General features: G+C 41.6%; 1 long non-coding RNA gene across 1 annotated transcript in view; it reads right to left on the bottom strand.

Annotated features, from left to right (window-relative positions):
• The window catches only part of LOC129699281 (uncharacterized), a 62,282-nt gene that overhangs the window by 8,316 nt on the left and 35,327 nt on the right, over window positions 1-18,639 (bottom strand). The window lies entirely within an intron of this gene.

Here is an 18,639-nt window from a genome sequence, read left to right as displayed (position 1 = left end):
TCCACATAAGCCCAGAACTGATGTCTGGTTAAACAATTAGGACATTTTAGCTACACCCGTATAGGTTTTCTTCCTGGTGTCCAGGAGCTAAGATAACAAATGATTTAGTCATTTCCTGGGATGCATTATCAACAGAAGTTGGAAGTTGATTCTTAACCAAACATAGAAAATAGGTGCAGGAGGAGGCCATTCGGCCCTTCGAGCCAGCACCGCCATTCATTGTGATCATGGCTGATCGTCCCCTATCAATAAACCGAGCCTGCCTTCTCCCCATATCCCTTGACTCCACTAGCCCATAGAGCTCTATCTTATGCCCCTATCCCACTTAGGAAACCTGAACGGAAACTTCTGGAGTCTTTGCGCCCCACCCAAGGGTTTACGTGCGGTTCCAGGAGGTTGCAGGTAGTGGAAGCAGGTAGGGAGACTGACAAAAACCTCCGGGAACCGCACGGAAACCTTGGGTGGGGCGCAAAGTCTCCAGAGGTTTCCGTTCTGGTTTCCTAAGTGGGACAGGGGCATAACTCTCTCTTAAATCCATCCAGTGACTTGGCCTCCACTGCCCTCTGTGGAAGGGAATTCGATAAATTCTCAACTCTCTGGGTGAAAAAGTTTTTTCTCACCTCAGTTTTAAATGACCTCCCCTTTATTCTAAGACTGTAGCCCCTGGTTCTGGACTCGCCCAACATCGGGAACATTTTTCCTGCATCTAGCTTGTCCAGTCCTTTTATAATTTTATATGTTTCTATAAGATCCCCCCTCATCCATCTAAACTCCAGTGGATACAAGCCTAGTCTTTTCAATCTTTCCTCATATGACAGTCCCGCCATCCCCGGGATCAATCTCGTGAACCTACGCTGCACTGCCTCAATTACAAGGATGTCCTTCCTCAAATTAGGCTACCAAAACTGTACACAATACTGCAGATGTGGTCTCACCAGAGCCCTATACAACTGCAGAAGAACCTCTTTACTCTTATACTGAAATCCTCTTGTTATGAAGGCCAAATTAGAAATATCAGACTGTCCAACTGATGTTGAGTTTTAATCAATTAGACTTTTGAAAAACTGTGTTGTGCAAGTTGGGAACACTGGCAATGCAATGCAGCAATTACTGAAATAAAAATGCATATAATGCTCAACTAACCAGGCAGCATCTGCTAAAAGAGTAACAGTCAATTTAAAGTCAAGAGTGTTAAATTTCTCAATGGCCTGGAATAGGAACAATGAAATTCTTACTTGTTGCAGTTTTACAGACAATTACAAGCACACTAAATGCAACAACACAACAAATAAATATACAACACTCAATAATATAATAAATTGTGAGTAATGCTAGATAATCAGATCATAATAGTGCAATTTGAAGATCTTTCAATAGAACTGGAAAATTTAAAGAGCGAGTTGCAGGAGGTGGAGTTGGGATGAGTAGAATGAAGCCATATAGCTGATGGGGTATCGCTGATGGATGTTGGTGAAACAATATGGAAGATAGGGACAGTGAATGAACATGAGCAAAGGGATATGTAAGAGGGGTGATTTGCAGGATGGTAGGAAATGTCCAGCTTTGCTAATGGAGAGAGAAAAACGGAGACAATATTACAGATGAATGACCAAGAGTTGGAGAGGCCAGTTCTGATACAAACAGAAAACCCAGGCGATCACAGGGAGAACGCACCAACTCCGTACAGACACTACCAGTAGTCAGGATCAAACCGGTTCACTGGTGCTGTAAGGCAGCAACTTTACTGCTGCGCCATCGTGCCATCCTGGAAAGAATATTATTCCACAATAATATGTTGGGTTTCTTTGTAACAGTACAACAAGTCTGAGGGGCTGTTTGTCTAACCAGCCAACTGTTCTGGTAAGTCAACAAAATGAATTACATGGGGGGAAAAAATCTTCCTGTCTGCAGCTGATGTTTCCAAAGTCTAGGATCCTGAGAGACAATTATTTCACACATAGGGGGGTGGATTTATTGAATGAGCTATTAAAGGAAGTAGTTCAGGCAAGTACAATAACATTATTTTAAAAGACATTTGGACAGGTACATGGATAGGAAATGCTTAGAATTATATGGGTCTAATGCAAACAAACGGGACTAGCTTAGATGGGACAGATTGGTCAACATGGATGATTTGAGATGGATTAACTGTTTCTGTGTTGTTTGACTCTGTCAGAGACAGATTGTAGCACAAATGAATGTAGATGGAAAATTAAAGCAGCAGGAAATTGGGAAACAGTCTCCTAAACTGTGTTTGGTATCATCATATTGTGAGAAACAAATGCAGTATACTAGGTTAGAAGGAGCGCAAGTGATCATAGCATAAGACAAAAGGGCTGTTTGTGTCCCTTGGATGGCTTGAAGTTAAAGGATAGATGCATCTTTAATAGCTGCATGGGGAAATGGTACAAGAACCAAAGTGATTGATGGAATCGGAAGAATGGACCAGAATGTTTAAGGGTTAAAGATGTGGCTGGTGGTGCAATCTCAATGATGTGTAGGAAGGAACTGCAGATTCTGGTTTACCGAGATAGACTCAAAATGCAGGAGTAACTCAGCAGGACAGGCAGCATCTCTGGAGTGACGTTTGGAGTCTGAAGCATGATCTCGACCCGAAACTTCACCTATTCCTTCAATCCTGCCCCACTGAGTTATTCTTCCTCACGGCCTACCATCAGACTGGAGCGGCGTTTCCTGTCGGGACCGGCCAGAACCCCAGCTTTGGCGGCAGCACAGCGCTGGGACACCATCACGGAGCGGGCGATACCTTACCGGGTCACCGTGCTATAAGCCCCGGAGTGCTGTGACCGCCAAATCCAACATCCGAGGAGCTGTGGCTGTGGGCGTACAGCCGCGGGCAGCGCTGGATTTAAAACACTGCGGAGCCTGGGATCCAAGATCGACAGAGTCGGAGCTCCAATCAGCGCGGCCTGAGGACCTCGGGTGCCGCAGTCTCCGGGGAGGAAGCGGCCGCTCCAAACATTCCAAGCCACTGAGGAGTGTTCACCCGATGCCGGAGTTCCATCTTCCCGGCAAGATGGCCTGAAAACATCGGACTGGCTGCGGAGGCCACAAATAGGTCCCGACCTCGGGTGATCACAGAAGAAGAGGAACTTTCTGATGCCTTTCCCCACAGTGGGAAATTTTGATTCTGCTGTGGGGGGACGATCATGTTGAATTCCAATGTGTTATGTCATTTTTTCTTTCATTTTTCTATGGATGTACGGAAACTTAATTATTTCTTCTATGTAAAGCAATTTGGTTTCAATGCGAGTTGATTTAAATGTGCTATATAGATAAAATTTACTTACTTACTTACTTACTCCAGAATTTTGTGCCTACTTCACTGATATGTAGATATCTTTTCCAAAGAAATCCATTCTGCCTTCCACGGAGTAAGTGGACATTTAGCCTAGTTTACTACTGCACAACCTGTATGATTCTCTCCATAATAAAGCTGCCTGTGCTGATGAAACTAAGTGGAATGGAAATCCCAAAAGGATAAAAGAAAAACAAAGTTACTCATCTATTGAACTGTGCCAAGGAATGAAAATAAAATGGTCTGGCGGATCAATAGTATTGAGGATCCATAAATAAACCTTCATTAAGGTAGACATATTTGTTTAAATAAGTACTTGCATCAGTCTTCACAAAGGAAGTGAGTGGTGCGAAGGCAGCACTAGAGGAGGTGATGGAAGTAATGCCAGAATATAATAAACTGGAAATAGGTACCTGTACTAAACAAGTTCCGAATTCGTAAACATTATTAATACCTCTTTGATTTATAAAAGATGCAAAGGTATTTTCTGGGAGTACTTTGACCAATCTCCCTTCATGTATGTTGTACCAAGGTCCATTGTACTTTCAGGGAAAACATAAGGACACGGGTCAGATCTTGGTGCAAACACACACACAATAGCACACACATGCACTGATGTGCACAGACTCACACATACAAACACATGCAATTAATCATACAATATTTAACTTAGCCTCCAACTATCTGACCACATCACAAATAATATGTGTAACACTTGGGCCAGTCAGTCATATTCACTGGACTTCTGGAGTTCAGGGCTGCTTGTTCTTCACAAAGGCTGGTCTCCTGCCTCAGGTGGTGCCAGTGCTATCTTCGCTCCTTTAGTTGCAGCCCTCAAAGTAAGTCCGCAGGTTGTGGTCCCTGCTAGCTACACTAGCAAATGTTGTGGTTTTGTCATGCTGACCACTGGGACAGAGCTACTAATGCTCTGGCTTGCTGCAAGGGAGTGGGGGAGGGGGGTATTTATACCTCTGCAAGGATGGCTATTGCCAGTCACTTCAAAGGATAATGAGTTGAGCAAATCTTTCAATGCACTCCCCTCCGAGTGAGGTCGAGGTGGGAATCCCAGGCTCCATTCAGTCTGCCCCTCTATTGTTTCACTTTCCCTGGACTGATACTGACATTAAATATTTAATCATTAATCAATGGATCTGTGTTGTGGTCACCAGCACCCATTCCTGCCACAGTATCGCTACCTGTCAGCTTAGACTGAATGTCTGGCCCAGCTAACTTGTAGATTTGGATCCCACAATAGTCCAAGGTCAGCATGACAAATGTTTCCATAATTCCCCCCATTCCATGATCTAAAGAGCTGCTTGGTCACAATGGAAAATACTATGGGCAATCAGCCCAATGCCCGTGGCAAGGAATTTATTGGGTGCCATTTGCAGAGAGTGCAGAAATTCTATTTGAAAAAGGCATGTTTAAAGAAAAAACACACATGAAATTTCACAGCAAATCATCTCTGTCAAACCTGATTTTACATTTGATTAGTAAATAAGACATTTCATCAGGTTATAAAGTAAATGTTGTAACTGGATGTACAGAATCATTCAACTAAATGTTGGTTAGATGGCATTTTTTCCAGAAGATGCAATTCAAGGAAATTAGGTGACTGTTGATGGATACCATAGCATCTCTGTATAGTCAGCACAGGAAGGAGGCAGATACTGGGAGGTGGTTTGCATTGATTTCCCTGTCAGTAAGTTTTGTGTTCAGTACTTCTTTGCGAATTTTCCAAATTCTCTAGACTCAGGTGAAAGGAAAAACTTTGCGAACTGTTTAGATGAAATTAAACCTTGCCGAATAAGAGCGAGTGAAGTGAATAGTTACAGGTTTCAGAATGGCATACACCGGATGTTGAAATACCAAGTAGCGTGGCAGATGGCGTTCAATGTTGAGAGTGTGAAGTGATGCAGTTGGGAGGACTATTATGGAAAAGCAGTATGCTATAAATGGCATGATTTTGAAAAAGTGTAAATGAGCAGAGAGATCATTTTCACATATTCTTAAAGGTGGCAAGGCAAGTTGTTAAGGTGCTTGAAAAACACATATGTTTTATTTGATTTAAAAGTAGAAGAATAGAACAAAAAGTGATGCCATCATGCTGGAACTTTATAAACCGCCACCTGCAGTTATGCAGAGAATTGTGAGCAGCACACGAGAGGAAAGATGTAACAGACTCAAAGGGTGAACCTGGGAGGTTTACCAGGATGTTTCAAAGAATGTGCAACTTCATTTCGAACAAGTTGGAAAACTATCACTTCGCGTTGCTGTGGAAAAGTTCAAGACAGGGTGGATTCAGAAAATCTATTTGTGTTGAGTGGGACAATAAGCAAAGGTCAAGGATTGAAAATCATTGGCAAAAGACCTTGAGAGATTTTTGTTTTCATTCAGTGAGTTTCAGGGAAACTCTTGCTAAATAATCTTAACATAATAATAATAATCTTAACAATAATCTTAATTGCGGTAGAGTTGCTGCCTTACAGCATTTACAGCGCCAGACACCCGGGTACGATGCTGGCTTTGGATGGTTGTCTATATGTAGTTTGTATGTTCTCCACCATGTGGGTTTTCTCCAAGAACTTTGGTTTCCTCCCACAGTCCAAAGACGTACAGGTTTGTTGGTTATTTGGCTTGGTATAAATTGTGCCTAGTGTAGGATAGTGTGTTAACATTGGTCAGTGCGGACTCGGTGGGCTGAAGGGTCTGTTTCCATGCTGTAACTCTAAACTAAACATAGAACATAAAAGGCCAGAGCACAGGAACAGGTCCTTAGGCCCACGATGTCCATGCCAAATATGATGCCAAGTTAAAATATTCTTCTCTGAAAATAGACATGAAATGCTGGAGTAACTCACGGGTCAGATGGTATCCCTGGAGAAAAGGGTGACGTTTCGTGTTGAGTGACGTTTCTGCTCTGCTTGCATTTGATCCATATCACTTTGTTCTCTGCATATCCATGTTTCTATCCAAAATCTTAAAAACATTATCGCATTTGCTTCCACCACCAAATTGCTTCCATCACCAATGGCAGCAATTTGAAAAGGAAGCTGGTCTGTTTGCCCAGATTGAGGAACTTACAAGGTTGCAGACAGAAAGTAATAATGTCCAGAGATGTAATTGTTTTTCTCCAGCACAGGCATGAAAGACCATATGGTTTTGCTAGTTGCATGTACGTTTCTCTAAGTCAATGAATATAAAAACAACTTTTATCCTGAATGTTTTGCAGATATTCAGATATAAATACAATTATTTACTCATGTGTGAATGCATAAATTTTTAATTCAAAGCACTGTGAAGGAAAAAATAGTCATCGTGAAAATATCTTAGCAGCTGCAAGAACAAACATCTACTTGAGGATAAGAATAAGGAAGTGTTACTGGCAGAACTACATCTGAAGTGCTGTCAAAGGTTTTGGTCTTCCTAGGTAAATATAGAAATAGCAACAATAGAGCACATTAAATGAAAGTTCACCAGATTGTTTCTAACAGGTAGAGGTTAAGGAGAACAAGCCTATATTTTCTAGGTTAGAGATAGTGGGATAAAATTGACAGGTTAGGAGCGGAGAGGTTTTTTTTTTCTGGGTGGTAACACGAATTGGAGATATCACAGGAAAAGTAATTCACTATCTAAGACTGAGAAGGAGAGAAATGGCTTTTCTAAAAAGATTTTGAATATTTTGAAGTATCCAACGTGAATTATTGAACAATGTCTGGATTTCTAGATACTAGTCAAATAATGTAACCAGTATGTTATCTGTAATATATACGGTGTTTTGTGCTGACACATACAAGTGGAAGAGTGATATAAATTAAAAGGTACACAAAAATGCTGGAGAAACTCAGCAGGTGCAGCAGCATCTATGGAGCGAAGGAGATAGGCAACGTTTCGGGCCAAAACCTTTCTTTATAAAATAAAAATGGTTTGAATAAGCAGCTTAACACCTAAACTCTGTACATGTTACGCCTACAAGTTCCCAAACAAGACTGACTAGGTATATCACAAAGTATAGAAACAAGGAACTGCAGATTCTGGTTTACACAAAAGGACACAAAGTGCTAGAGTAATTCAGTAGGTCAGGCACCATCTCTGAAAAATATGGATCGGTAACATTTCAGGTCGGGAAGAAGGGTCCCAACCCGAAATGTCACCTATCCATCTTCTCAGAGATGCAATACATAGAGGTACCTACTAGAGGAGGGGCAGTGTTGGACCTCCTGTTAGGAAATGAGATGGGACAGGTGGCAGAGGTATGCATTGGGGAGCACTTCGGGTCCAGTGATCACAATACGATAAGTTTCAATATAATTATGGAGAGGGTCAGAACTGGACCTAGGGTTGAGATTTTTGATTGGAGAAAGGCTAACTTTGATGAGATGCAAAATGATTTAAAAGGAGTGAACTGGGACATTGTGTTTTATGGGAAGGATGTAGAAGAGAAATGGAGGACATTTAAAGGGGAAATTTTAAGAGTACAGAATCTTTATGTTCCTGTTTGGTTGAAAGGAAACAGTAAAAAGTGGAAAGAGCCTTGGTTTTCAAGGGAGATTGGACATCTTGTTCAGAAAAAGAGGGAGATCTACAATAATTATAGGCAGCATGAAGTAAATGAGGTGCTTGAGGAGTATAAGGAATGTAAAAAGAATCTTAAGAAAGAAATTAGAAAAGCTAAAAGAAGACATGAGGTTGCTTTGGCAAGTAACGTGAAAGTAAATCCAAAGGGTTTCTACAGCTATATTAATAGCAAAAGGATAACGAGGGATAAAATTGGTCCATTGGAGAGACAGAGTGGACAGCTATCTGCAGAGCCAAAAGAGATGGGGGAGATATTGAACAATTTCTTTTCATCGGTATTCACCAAGGAGAAGGATATTGAATTATGTGAGGTAATGGAAACTAGTAGAGTAGCTATGGATACTATGAGTTTCAAAGTAAAAGAAGTACTGACACTTTTGAAAAATATAAAAGTGGATAAGTCTACAGGTCCTGACAGGATATTCCCTAGGAGATTGAGGGAAGTTAGTGTAGAAATAGCCGGGGCTATGACAGAAATATTTCAAATGTCATTAGAAACGGGAATAGTCCCCGAGGATTGGCGTACTGCGCATGTTGTTCCATTGTTTAAAAAGGGTTCTAAGAGTAAACCTAGCAATTATAGGCCTGTTAGTTTGACTTCAGTGGTGGGCAAATTAATGGAAAAGATACTTAGAGATAATATATATAAGCATCTGGATAAACAGGGTCTGATTAGGAACAGTCAGCATGGATTTGTGCCTGGAAGGTCATGTTTGACTAATCTTCTTGAATTTTTTGAAGAGGTTACTAGGGAAATTGACGAGGGTAAAGCAGTGGATGTTGTCTATATGGACTTTAGTAAGGCCTTTGACAAGGTTCCTCATGGAAGGTTGGTTAAGAAGGTTCAACTGTTGGGTATAAATGCAGGAATAGCAAGATGGATTCAACAGTGGCTGAATGGGAGAAGTCAGAGTGTAATGGTGGATGGCTGTTTGTCGGGTTGGATGCAGGTGACTAGTGGGGAGCCTCAGGGATCTGTGTTGGGTCCTTTGTTGTTTGTCATGTACATCAATGATCTGGATGAAGGTATGGTAAATTGGATTAGTAAGTATGCAGATGATACCAAGATAGGGGGTGTTGTGGATAATAAAGAGGTTTTCCAAAGTCTACAGAGTGATTTAGGCCATTTGGATGAATGGGCTGAAAGATGGCAGGTGGAGTTTAATGCTGATAAATGTGGGGTGCTACACCCTGGCAGGACAAATCAAAATAGGACGTAGATGGTAAATGGTAGGGAATTGAAGAATACAGTTGAACAGAGGGATCTAGGAATAACCGTGCATAGTTCCTTGAAGGTGGAATCTCATATAGATAGGGTGGTAAAGAAAGCTTTTGGTATGCTAGCCTTTATAAATCAGAGCATTGAGTATAGAAGCTGGGATGTAATGTTAAAATTGTACAAGGCATTGGTGAGACCAAATCTGGAGTATGGTGTACAATTTTGGTCGCCCAATTATAGGAAGGATGTCAACAAAATAGAGAGAGTACAGAGGAGATTTACTAGAATGTTGCCTGGGTTTCAACAACTAAGGTACAGTGAAAGGTTGAATAAGTTAGGTCTTTATTCTCTGCAGCGCAGAAGGTTAAGGGGGGACTTGATAGAGGTCTTTAAAATGATGAAAGGGATAGACAGAGTTGATGTGGACAAGCTTTTCCCTTTGAGAATAGGGAAGATTCAAACAAGAGGACATGACTTCAGAATGAAGGGACAGAAGTTTAGGGGTAACATGAGGGGGGACTTCTTTACTCAGAGAGTGGTAGTGGTGTGGAATGAGCTTCCAGTGGAAGTGGTGGAGGCAGGTTCATTGGTATCATTTAAAAATAAATTGGATAGGCATATGGATGAGAAGGGAATGGAGGGTTATGGTATGAGTGCAGGCAGGTGGGACTAAGGGGAAAAAAGTTGTTCGGCACGGACTTGTAGGGTCGAGATGGCCTGTTTCCGTGCTGTAATTGTTATATGGTTATATGGTTATATGCTGCCTGACTCATTGAGTTATTCCTGCACTTTGTGTCCTATTGGGTGTATCACTTAGCTCTCTTGTGAGTTTACAGCACGTCAAGGTCTGAAAACATACTAAGATACCATTCTCAGTTAGGGATAGGAGACTGGCTCCTGCAAGCTATTCACAAAACCTACGCTCTTATAAAGTGGCAAACAAGGCCTCAGACGAAAATCTCATGAGAAGGACCATACTTTGGCTCATGCAGTTCTCTACTGTTAGAGAGTCTGTACACTCATACCCCTGGAGCAATATTTGATCTCACACCTTCTTACACAAATGCCAGCCTATCCCTGTAAGGTTAAATCGACAACAGACAATAGACAATAGGTGCAGGAGTTGGCCATTCGGCCCTTCGGGCCAGCACCACCATTCACTGTGATCATGGCTGATCATCCACATTCAGTACTCCGTTCCTGCCTTCTCACCATATCCCCTGACACCACCATCTTTAAGAGCTATATCTAACTCTCTCTTGAAACTATCCAGAGAATTGCCCTCCACTGCCTTCTGAGGCAGAGAATTCCTCAGATTCACAACTCTCTGGATTAAAATGTTTTCCCTCGTCTCCGTTCTAAATGGTCTACCCCTTATTCTTAAACTGTGGCACCTGGTTCTGGACTCCCCCAACATCGGGAACATGTTTCCTGCCTCTAGCGTGTCCAATCCCTTAATAATCTTATATGTTTCAATAAGATCGCCTCTCATCCTTCTGAATTCCAGTATACAAGACGAGCTGCTCCATTCCATCAACATATGACAGTCCTGCCATCCCGGGAATTAACCTCATGAACCTACGCTGCACTTCCTGAATAGCAAGAATGTCCTTCCTCAAAGTAAGATCTTATTTCACTGTTCCAATAGCTTTGGCGATATTGGACATATGATGGTATTAATAGATGAATCAGCCATTTCCCAAATGTGCTGACTAAAATTATTCCTTCGATAAATATCACAAAAAATGAATTTACTAGCCACTCATCTAATTCCATCTGCAGATAATTCGATAGATGCAAAATGTCGGGTCTATTTGCTTACCTAATAATTGCAGTGCAATGTACATATAATGCTTTGAATTTTTTCTGAAGAAAAGAAATATTTCAATCTGAGATCATCAAGCAATGATGCTCATTTCCCCTACATCATATAACAGTATCATTAAATTCTACATGAGAGAAAAAAAATCAAAGCGGAATGTGTTGAGATTAGTTATTAACTATTTCATACACTGTATAAGAATTATAGGTCTACATTTCTACTCATGTGCTCTTTATGACATGCATCATATTTAATCTACTGTTCATATATCTTCATTAAACAAATAAAAGTAACATTCACAATTTTAATGAATCTTTTTTTTTCAACATTCTCATTTTATATATGCTTATAGAGTGTAAAAAAAATAAATTCTAAATGGTATCTAAAATGACAGGAGAATATAATTGGGGAATCATACCAGTCAGACTAAGAAATGCTGTGTACTGTAGTGTATTAAAATAAATACATGAAGGTTGAGATCAAAGTAGAAGCATCATTCATTACCATCTAATGAACATAGCTGTGGAAAATAAAGGATTTGTGAGAAAATCATGTTAGCATGAGAAAATATAAAATGAGAATTCTGTGACCTTTTTAATATTTCGAGCATCAATCTGTTTTAATTTTACATGAACGGTCTATTATCCCAACCTTTCCCTAATATGATTTTTGGTAGCCTTCATTGGAAACTCCTACGGGTCACTGAGTGTTCGGCAGTGATGCAAAGCAAAGATTATTGTTTGAGACGTCTACTGTGATTTGTATGACTGAAATAGGTTCTTTTTACTAAGAAGATGATGTCTGTTTTGGTTGAATAACCACGGATGCTTTCTGCCTGCTTTAGGACGTAGTAGAGTTAAAGCTGACATTTTAAAGTCTATCTAAATTGATTTCTGCTGTCGACTTGCTGCCCTGTGACTAAGATCTGTAGTGGCTTTTGTGTATATAAATCATTCCTTCTATCACCAGTAGACAAGTGCTCTGCCACCTTCTATTCAATTCTTTCTACTGTTAGTGGAAGTGAAATACACATCTCTGGTTTTCGCTTTTGTTACACAAACAGGCCAAAGGAAATCAATAACCTGCAGCAAGCTCCATATCTATCTTGTAAAGTCTTATCTCTGGAGCTAAGTGGTGTCTCAGGAAAGTATTGTTAAATCTTGCACATTTGGTAAAAGCCAACAAAATCAGGTAGTAATATCATGTACACATGATGAAATCTTTTCTGATTTCTCATGGGATGGTTGACCCATGTTAAGTTACTTTAATAATCTTACCAGCAATGACATTTTTGACATTTATTTTTCATTATTTTTATTTTACCTTATTTTGCACATTCTTACATAAAAAAAATCAATAAATAATAAATTGATGTGAATAAATTTGCATGTTAGCATGGTCAATAGAAAACAAAATTAGGTGTATAATAGGCAGCAAGTATTAGTCGATTGAATTGATTGAAAAATGCAGCATGTAAACAGGTCTTTCAGCCCCTATGGTCAACACCAACCATCGATCACCCATTCACACCATGATCCCGTTTCCCAGTTATCAACCATGCAGGATTCAATTCAATTCAATTCAACTTTATTGTCATTGCACAAATATGAGTGCAGGTACAACAAAATACAGTTTAGCATAGACATAGTGCAAGATAGTAGCAGTAAAAATAAAAATACAAAATAAGCATACAATTTAAAAAAAAAATACTGGTTAACAATGTGTGGATTGTGGATGAATTAAAACTGGTACATAGGCAAATAACTGTATACAAATGGGAGAGTCTAAAGATAGCTAGCGACGGGACTCTGAGTTCAGCAGTGTAATGGTGTTGTTAAAAAAGCTGCTTGTGCAGCTGGATCACAACCATCGTGGGTTCAGCAGAGTGAAAAGGAAGCCAATTTAAAGTGCAGTCCTGATTTTGATGAGTCTTTCCAGAAAGTGAGGGGCCTGTATCTGCCAGCAACAAGGTCAGAAAAGACACAGTTAATGCTGACTCTGTGACCATCGCATTCATAAGTTCATATGTATTAGGAGCAGAATTAGGTCATTTGGCTCATCAAGTTTACTCCGCCATTCAATCATGGCTCATCTATCTTTCCCTCTCAACCCTATTCTCCTGCCTTCTACCATAACCCCTGACACCGTTGCGAATCATTCCCGTGCACTTTCATCCTTTCAAATAGGTGCAAGCAACTCACACACAGTAGGTCCCACACCCATTTTCTAATTCTATTGCATTCTCTCCATAAAATTTAAATGGGTGAATTGCCCATCTTCACATGACTATTTCAGAAATTAATTATTTCTGTGCACTTTTTGCAAAGGCTGTTTATTATATTTTAGCTTTTAACATTATCTATCATCCGCACTTCACTTCCTTCTCTATGCAATGTTTAAAAAGTTAATTAAAAATTGAGCTTTTACGCCTTACTTCATTATGGTTTCTTCAATGTGACTGGCTACTCAGTCAGCTTAATAATAGCACAGCCTCTGGCCACTAAAGAACAAACTGGACTGACATCAGGAGAGGGAAGTCTGTACCATCGAGTTAGGAGCTCATTGGGCACAACAAAGAATTCATAGGCCACATCCTGCCATGTGATAGATACATTCCCTTCATGAAATCCCTGTGGATTGACCTTAATCATATCAGCCGGAGCTATCTCCTGTCGTCTTTTTACCCTATTAATTTCCTACTTAAGTATGATCCTCAGTCTCTTAAATTCCACCACTACAGTGCAGGAACAGCTGCCTATACCTGACCCATGCCTCCTTGTTTTCTTGACCAGAGCTTCAATTTCTCTCATCATACAGGCACCCTCACTCACAGCTGCCTTGCCCTTCACTCTAACACGACGTACATGCCTTGAACTCTCACCCAGTCCTTACCACCACGTCAGTAGATAAGACTTTAGACTTTGGACTTTAGAGATAAAGTGCGGAAACTGGCCCTTCGGCCCTCTAAGTCCGCGCCGACCAGCAATCACCCCATACACTAGCATTAGGGACAATTTACAATATTACCAAAGCAAATTAACATACAAATCTGTACGTCTTTCGAGTGTGGGAGGAAACCGGAGCATCTGGAGCACCCGGAGAAAACCCACGCGGTGACAAGGAGAATGGACAAGCTCCATACAGACAGCACCCATAGTCAGGATCAAACCCGGGTCTCTGACACTCTACCTCTGCGTCCCCATGCCGCCCCCAAAGAGTGGGGCACAACAAAGAGTTCACAGGCCACATCCTGCCATGTGTTAGCTACTTTGGTCCACTTCAGTAAGCATTGAGATGAGTCACCACACATATATCCGCACTTACCTGCAGCGGAAACTTGTTCACAAAACAAGCAACAGATCGGTGAGGTTCTGCACAGCACCATACCTTCTTGCCAAATATTCAAGCTCCACTCCCAGAAATGTCTTCAAAATCATCAAAGGAAACAGGGCTTGTTTCCGCACTGTATCTCTAAACTCCCTGTCATTCACAAAGATCGGAAATTATACAAACATTACAGATATTATCAACAATTTTTTTAAATATATATTTTTAAAAGTCTAAAAATGTATTAAAGACTAAGCTTAATTAAAAAAATTAGACCACTTAAACTACTAGAAATCCAGAAAACATATTTAAGAAGAAGGTCAAATTCATTCTAATCAACCAAAAATGTAAGCTTTGCTCCCTTCCTCCAACCTGTTCCCCTCCCTTGAAATGAAAGAAGGTTGGGTTGCATTAGTCGTATATTTAGTCAATTCTGAGCTTCGGATATTGGAGATGTTGGTCATCTACTTTTGGAAGATATGCTTCTTTGATCACCACATCAATGTGAATGGACTAGGTCAGGTTGCTGGTAATACAGATGCCTAGCAAGCTGAAAATGTTGACACTCTCCAGAGCAGCTCCAGTGATGAGGATGGATTGTGTTCATCCCATCACCCACACCTCCTCTCCCCCCACCCCCCCCCCCCCCCCCCCCCCCCCCCCCCCACATACGGGCATTCAAGTCCAACAATGCAGTGTCATATAAAAATTCCTGATACGGCTTCAATAAGGTCATTGTGAAAGTGAAGAGACACTTTTGGTCTACACTGCATGATCAGACGAATGTTCAGCACCTGTGGCATGACATCTTATAATGTGATACCTTGTCGCTTAAGTGGCAGCAATGCATCACTCCCAAATGAGCTTGTGGCTTTCCATGTGAGATTTATGGGGAATTTCCGTTCAACAGAGAGTTAGATATAGCTCATAGGGCTAACGGAATCAAGGTATGATGGTTCTGGCTTGAAGGGCTGAATGGCCTCCTCCTGCACCTATTTTATATGTTTCTATGCTTGCTTTGAAAGGGGAAACACTGATATACCTTCTTGGATTCCCACAACCTCCAATGGCTATAAGGTCATTAGGTCACAAGGGATAGGAGAAGAATTAGACCATTTGGCCCATCAAGTCTACTTCACCATTCAATTATGGCTGATCTATCTCTCCTCCTAGCCCATTCTCTTGCCTTCTCCCATAACCTCTGACCCGTATTAATCAAGAATCTATCTATCTGCCATAAATATATCCACTGACTTGGCCATCACAATCTTCTGTGGCAAATAATTCCAATGATTCACCACCCTCTGATTAAATACATTTCTCCTCATCTCCTTTCTAAAAGAATGTCCTTTAAGTCTAAGGCTAGGACCTCTAGTCCGAGACTCTCCCACTAGTGGAAACATCCTCCTCAAATCCACTCTATCCAAGCCTTTCGCTGTTCTGTATGTTTCAATGAGGTCCCCCCTCATTCTTCTAAACTCCAGCTAGTACAGGCCCAGTGTCAACAAACGTTCATCACAGGTTAACCTATGGCACCATAATTTCAGTCCCCAGAAGACCTTTCACAAGCATGAACCCTGTAAATCACATGGTTTCAATAGTGTTCCTGGCTGCATTTTAATTTATCATTATTATGTAGCCTTGAGCTTCAATCAATCAATCAATCAATCAGCCATAAGCCTCCGCAGTTGCCGCAATGGGTGGCCAGATGTACAGGCCCTCTCGTCGGGATGGTAAGTCCTGAATCAGCACTTCCCGACCGGAGACCGTGGCTTCAGGATGTTGTAGGCTACAGGCCGGTGGTCGGAGCTCTTCTCCGGGAATCCCCGGCGAAGGATCCTGCTCCGGATGTTAAGTCCGCACAGTGCCCGCAGCTATAAGCTCCGCAGACCACGGCTTCAGGATGTTAATGGCCGCGGGCCGGCGGTTGGAGCTTTTCTCCGGCAATCCCTAGCAAGGGGTCCTAGGCTCCGGATGCTGCGCCCGTGGCTAGAAGCTCCGCAGACCGCGGCTTCAGGCTGTAACAGTCCGCGGGCCAGTGATCGACGCTCTCCCTTCTGGTCTGACCACGGCAAGGGCCCGACTCCGGGAAAGAAAGTACCAATCCATGGTGTTAGGCCGCGAGGGAGGCAACATGGAAAAAGTTGCCTCTCCATGGAGGAGGCGACCTAAAATGGTTCCCCCCCTTACCCCCCCTCACCACCGCCACACACGACACCAACAGACATTAAAACACACATTTGGACACACTAAAAAACCCTCAAAAAAGTAGAAATGACGAACACGTTGATGGTACAGCAGCCGACTAGTACCGTCCACACCGACTATGTGAAGAAGGTGTACTGTATACCAATGATCTAATCCAAATCTAGACCCCATAGTCAGCCTGACATTAGCAAGGACTTCTCAGGAAAGTCCATGCTTAAGTGACGGTCTCTTCAGAATAATTTGTATTGGACTGGTCCATCCTCCACAAATGGTGCATTGGGACTTCCTTCAAGATCAGCTACAAGTGCCATCTCTTCTGTCCTGACTACAAACTCCAAGCAAAGGTTGGTTGCTGCATCAGCATCATAATGAAGGAGCACTGCATTGCCAGAGTTTCTGTTTGATGTAATTTGGTTTGTTTAGCAACATAAACAACATTTCTAAGAGACATTCCCATTAAAATTTCTGGCTCATTTCTAAAAGAAATAAAAAGTACTTTTTCAAATTATTTTTTTTTCTCTTCCCAATTCACTACACATACATCGGCAATTTCAAGAACAGGTTCTATATATAATTAATATGTGCATTTAAATTGATCTGTTCATCTACAGTCCATCCATTTCATTGATGCCCATGAGTTAAAAGTCATCTATTTTTTCTCTTCACTGTCGTGTGTAATTTATATATACATATTTTTTTGTGGCCTGTAAAGCCTATGCACCTGTGCTACTGCAAGTGAGATTTTCATTGTACCTGAACCTCACCGTACTTGTGCAAATGACAATAAACTCGACTAACTCATAATATGTGTGCATACGACAATAAACTTGAGCACTGGCACATAACAAGAGGAGTAGAATATAGGAGTAAAGAGGTCCTTCTGCAGTTGTACAGGGCCCTAGTGAGACCACACCTGGAGTGTTGTGTGCAGTTTTAGCCTCCAAATATGAGGAAGGACATTCTTGCTATTGAGGGATTGCAGCCTAGGTTGACAAGGTTAATTCCCAGTATGGCGGAACTGTCATATGCTGAGAGAATGGAGCGGCTGGGCTTGTATACTCTGGAATTTAGAAGGATGAGAGGAAATCTTATTGATACATATAAGATTATTTAGGGTTTGGACTCGCTAGAGGCGGGAAACATGTTCCCGATGTTGGGGGAGTCCAGAACCAGGGGCCACAGTTTACAAATAAGGGGTAAGCCATTTAGAACAGAGATGAGGAAACAATTTTTCACCTAGGGAGTTGTGAGTCTGTGGAATTCTCTGCCTCAGAGGGCGATGGAGGGCAGTTCTCTGAGGTACTTTCTAGAGAGAGCTAGATAGGGCTCTTAAAAATAGCGGAGTCAGGGGATATGGGGAGAAGGCAGGAACGCGGTACTGATTGTGGATGATCAGCATTGATCACATTGAATTGCGGTGCTGGCTCGAAGGGCTGAATGGCCTATTCCTGTACCTATTGTTTATTGTCTATTGTCTATTGTCTAATGTCTATCACAGCTTTGCTGTAGCATGTACGTAGCAGCCATGTCAGATTTCTGGTAAAAATCCCAAATAATCTTCAACAACGTACCTTCTTCCACGGACTGTGAGGTGGACCACTGGGTGAACATTCACCCTGGCACTCTGTGCTGGCTGGTAGAACTTCCAGTAAGCAGAGGCCAGCCACATAGGCTGAATAGGCAGATGGCCCTCCTAACCTGCAAGGTGACATCTCGAGCCAAATTGCCTCAGGGAAACCATGTATCGCACCATCACTCTAATTTGTGGCCACATTTGCCACTTCAGAGATGGGGTGAAAGCTGGTACTTGACGGAATCAATTCCTAAGATGGTTTTCACTTGAAAGTGTACCTGTTTGTGCCATGTAGGTATGGAACGAGCTGCTAGAGGAAGTAGTTGAGGCAGGATCTCTCACCACATTTAAGAAGCATTTGGACAAGTACGTGGATAGGATAGGTTTAGAGCGATATAGGCCAAAAGCAGGTAGGTAGGACTAGAGTAGATGGGACATGTTGGTCAGTGTGGGGTAGTTGGGCCAATGGGCCTGTTTCCATGCTGTAGGACTCTATGACTATGTGGTTTTGTTATGATATTGTTATTATGTTATTATAACATACAATCAATACAATCAGTTTTATTTGTCACATTGCACATAAAGTGCAAGTG

This window comes from Leucoraja erinacea, chromosome 1 (genome assembly GCF_028641065.1).
Source record: "Leucoraja erinacea ecotype New England chromosome 1, Leri_hhj_1, whole genome shotgun sequence".
Lineage (NCBI taxonomy): Eukaryota > Metazoa > Chordata > Chondrichthyes > Rajiformes > Rajidae > Leucoraja > Leucoraja erinaceus.
The sequence above is the reverse complement of the archived record's forward strand: the minus strand, read 5'-3'. Positions and strand labels throughout refer to the sequence as shown.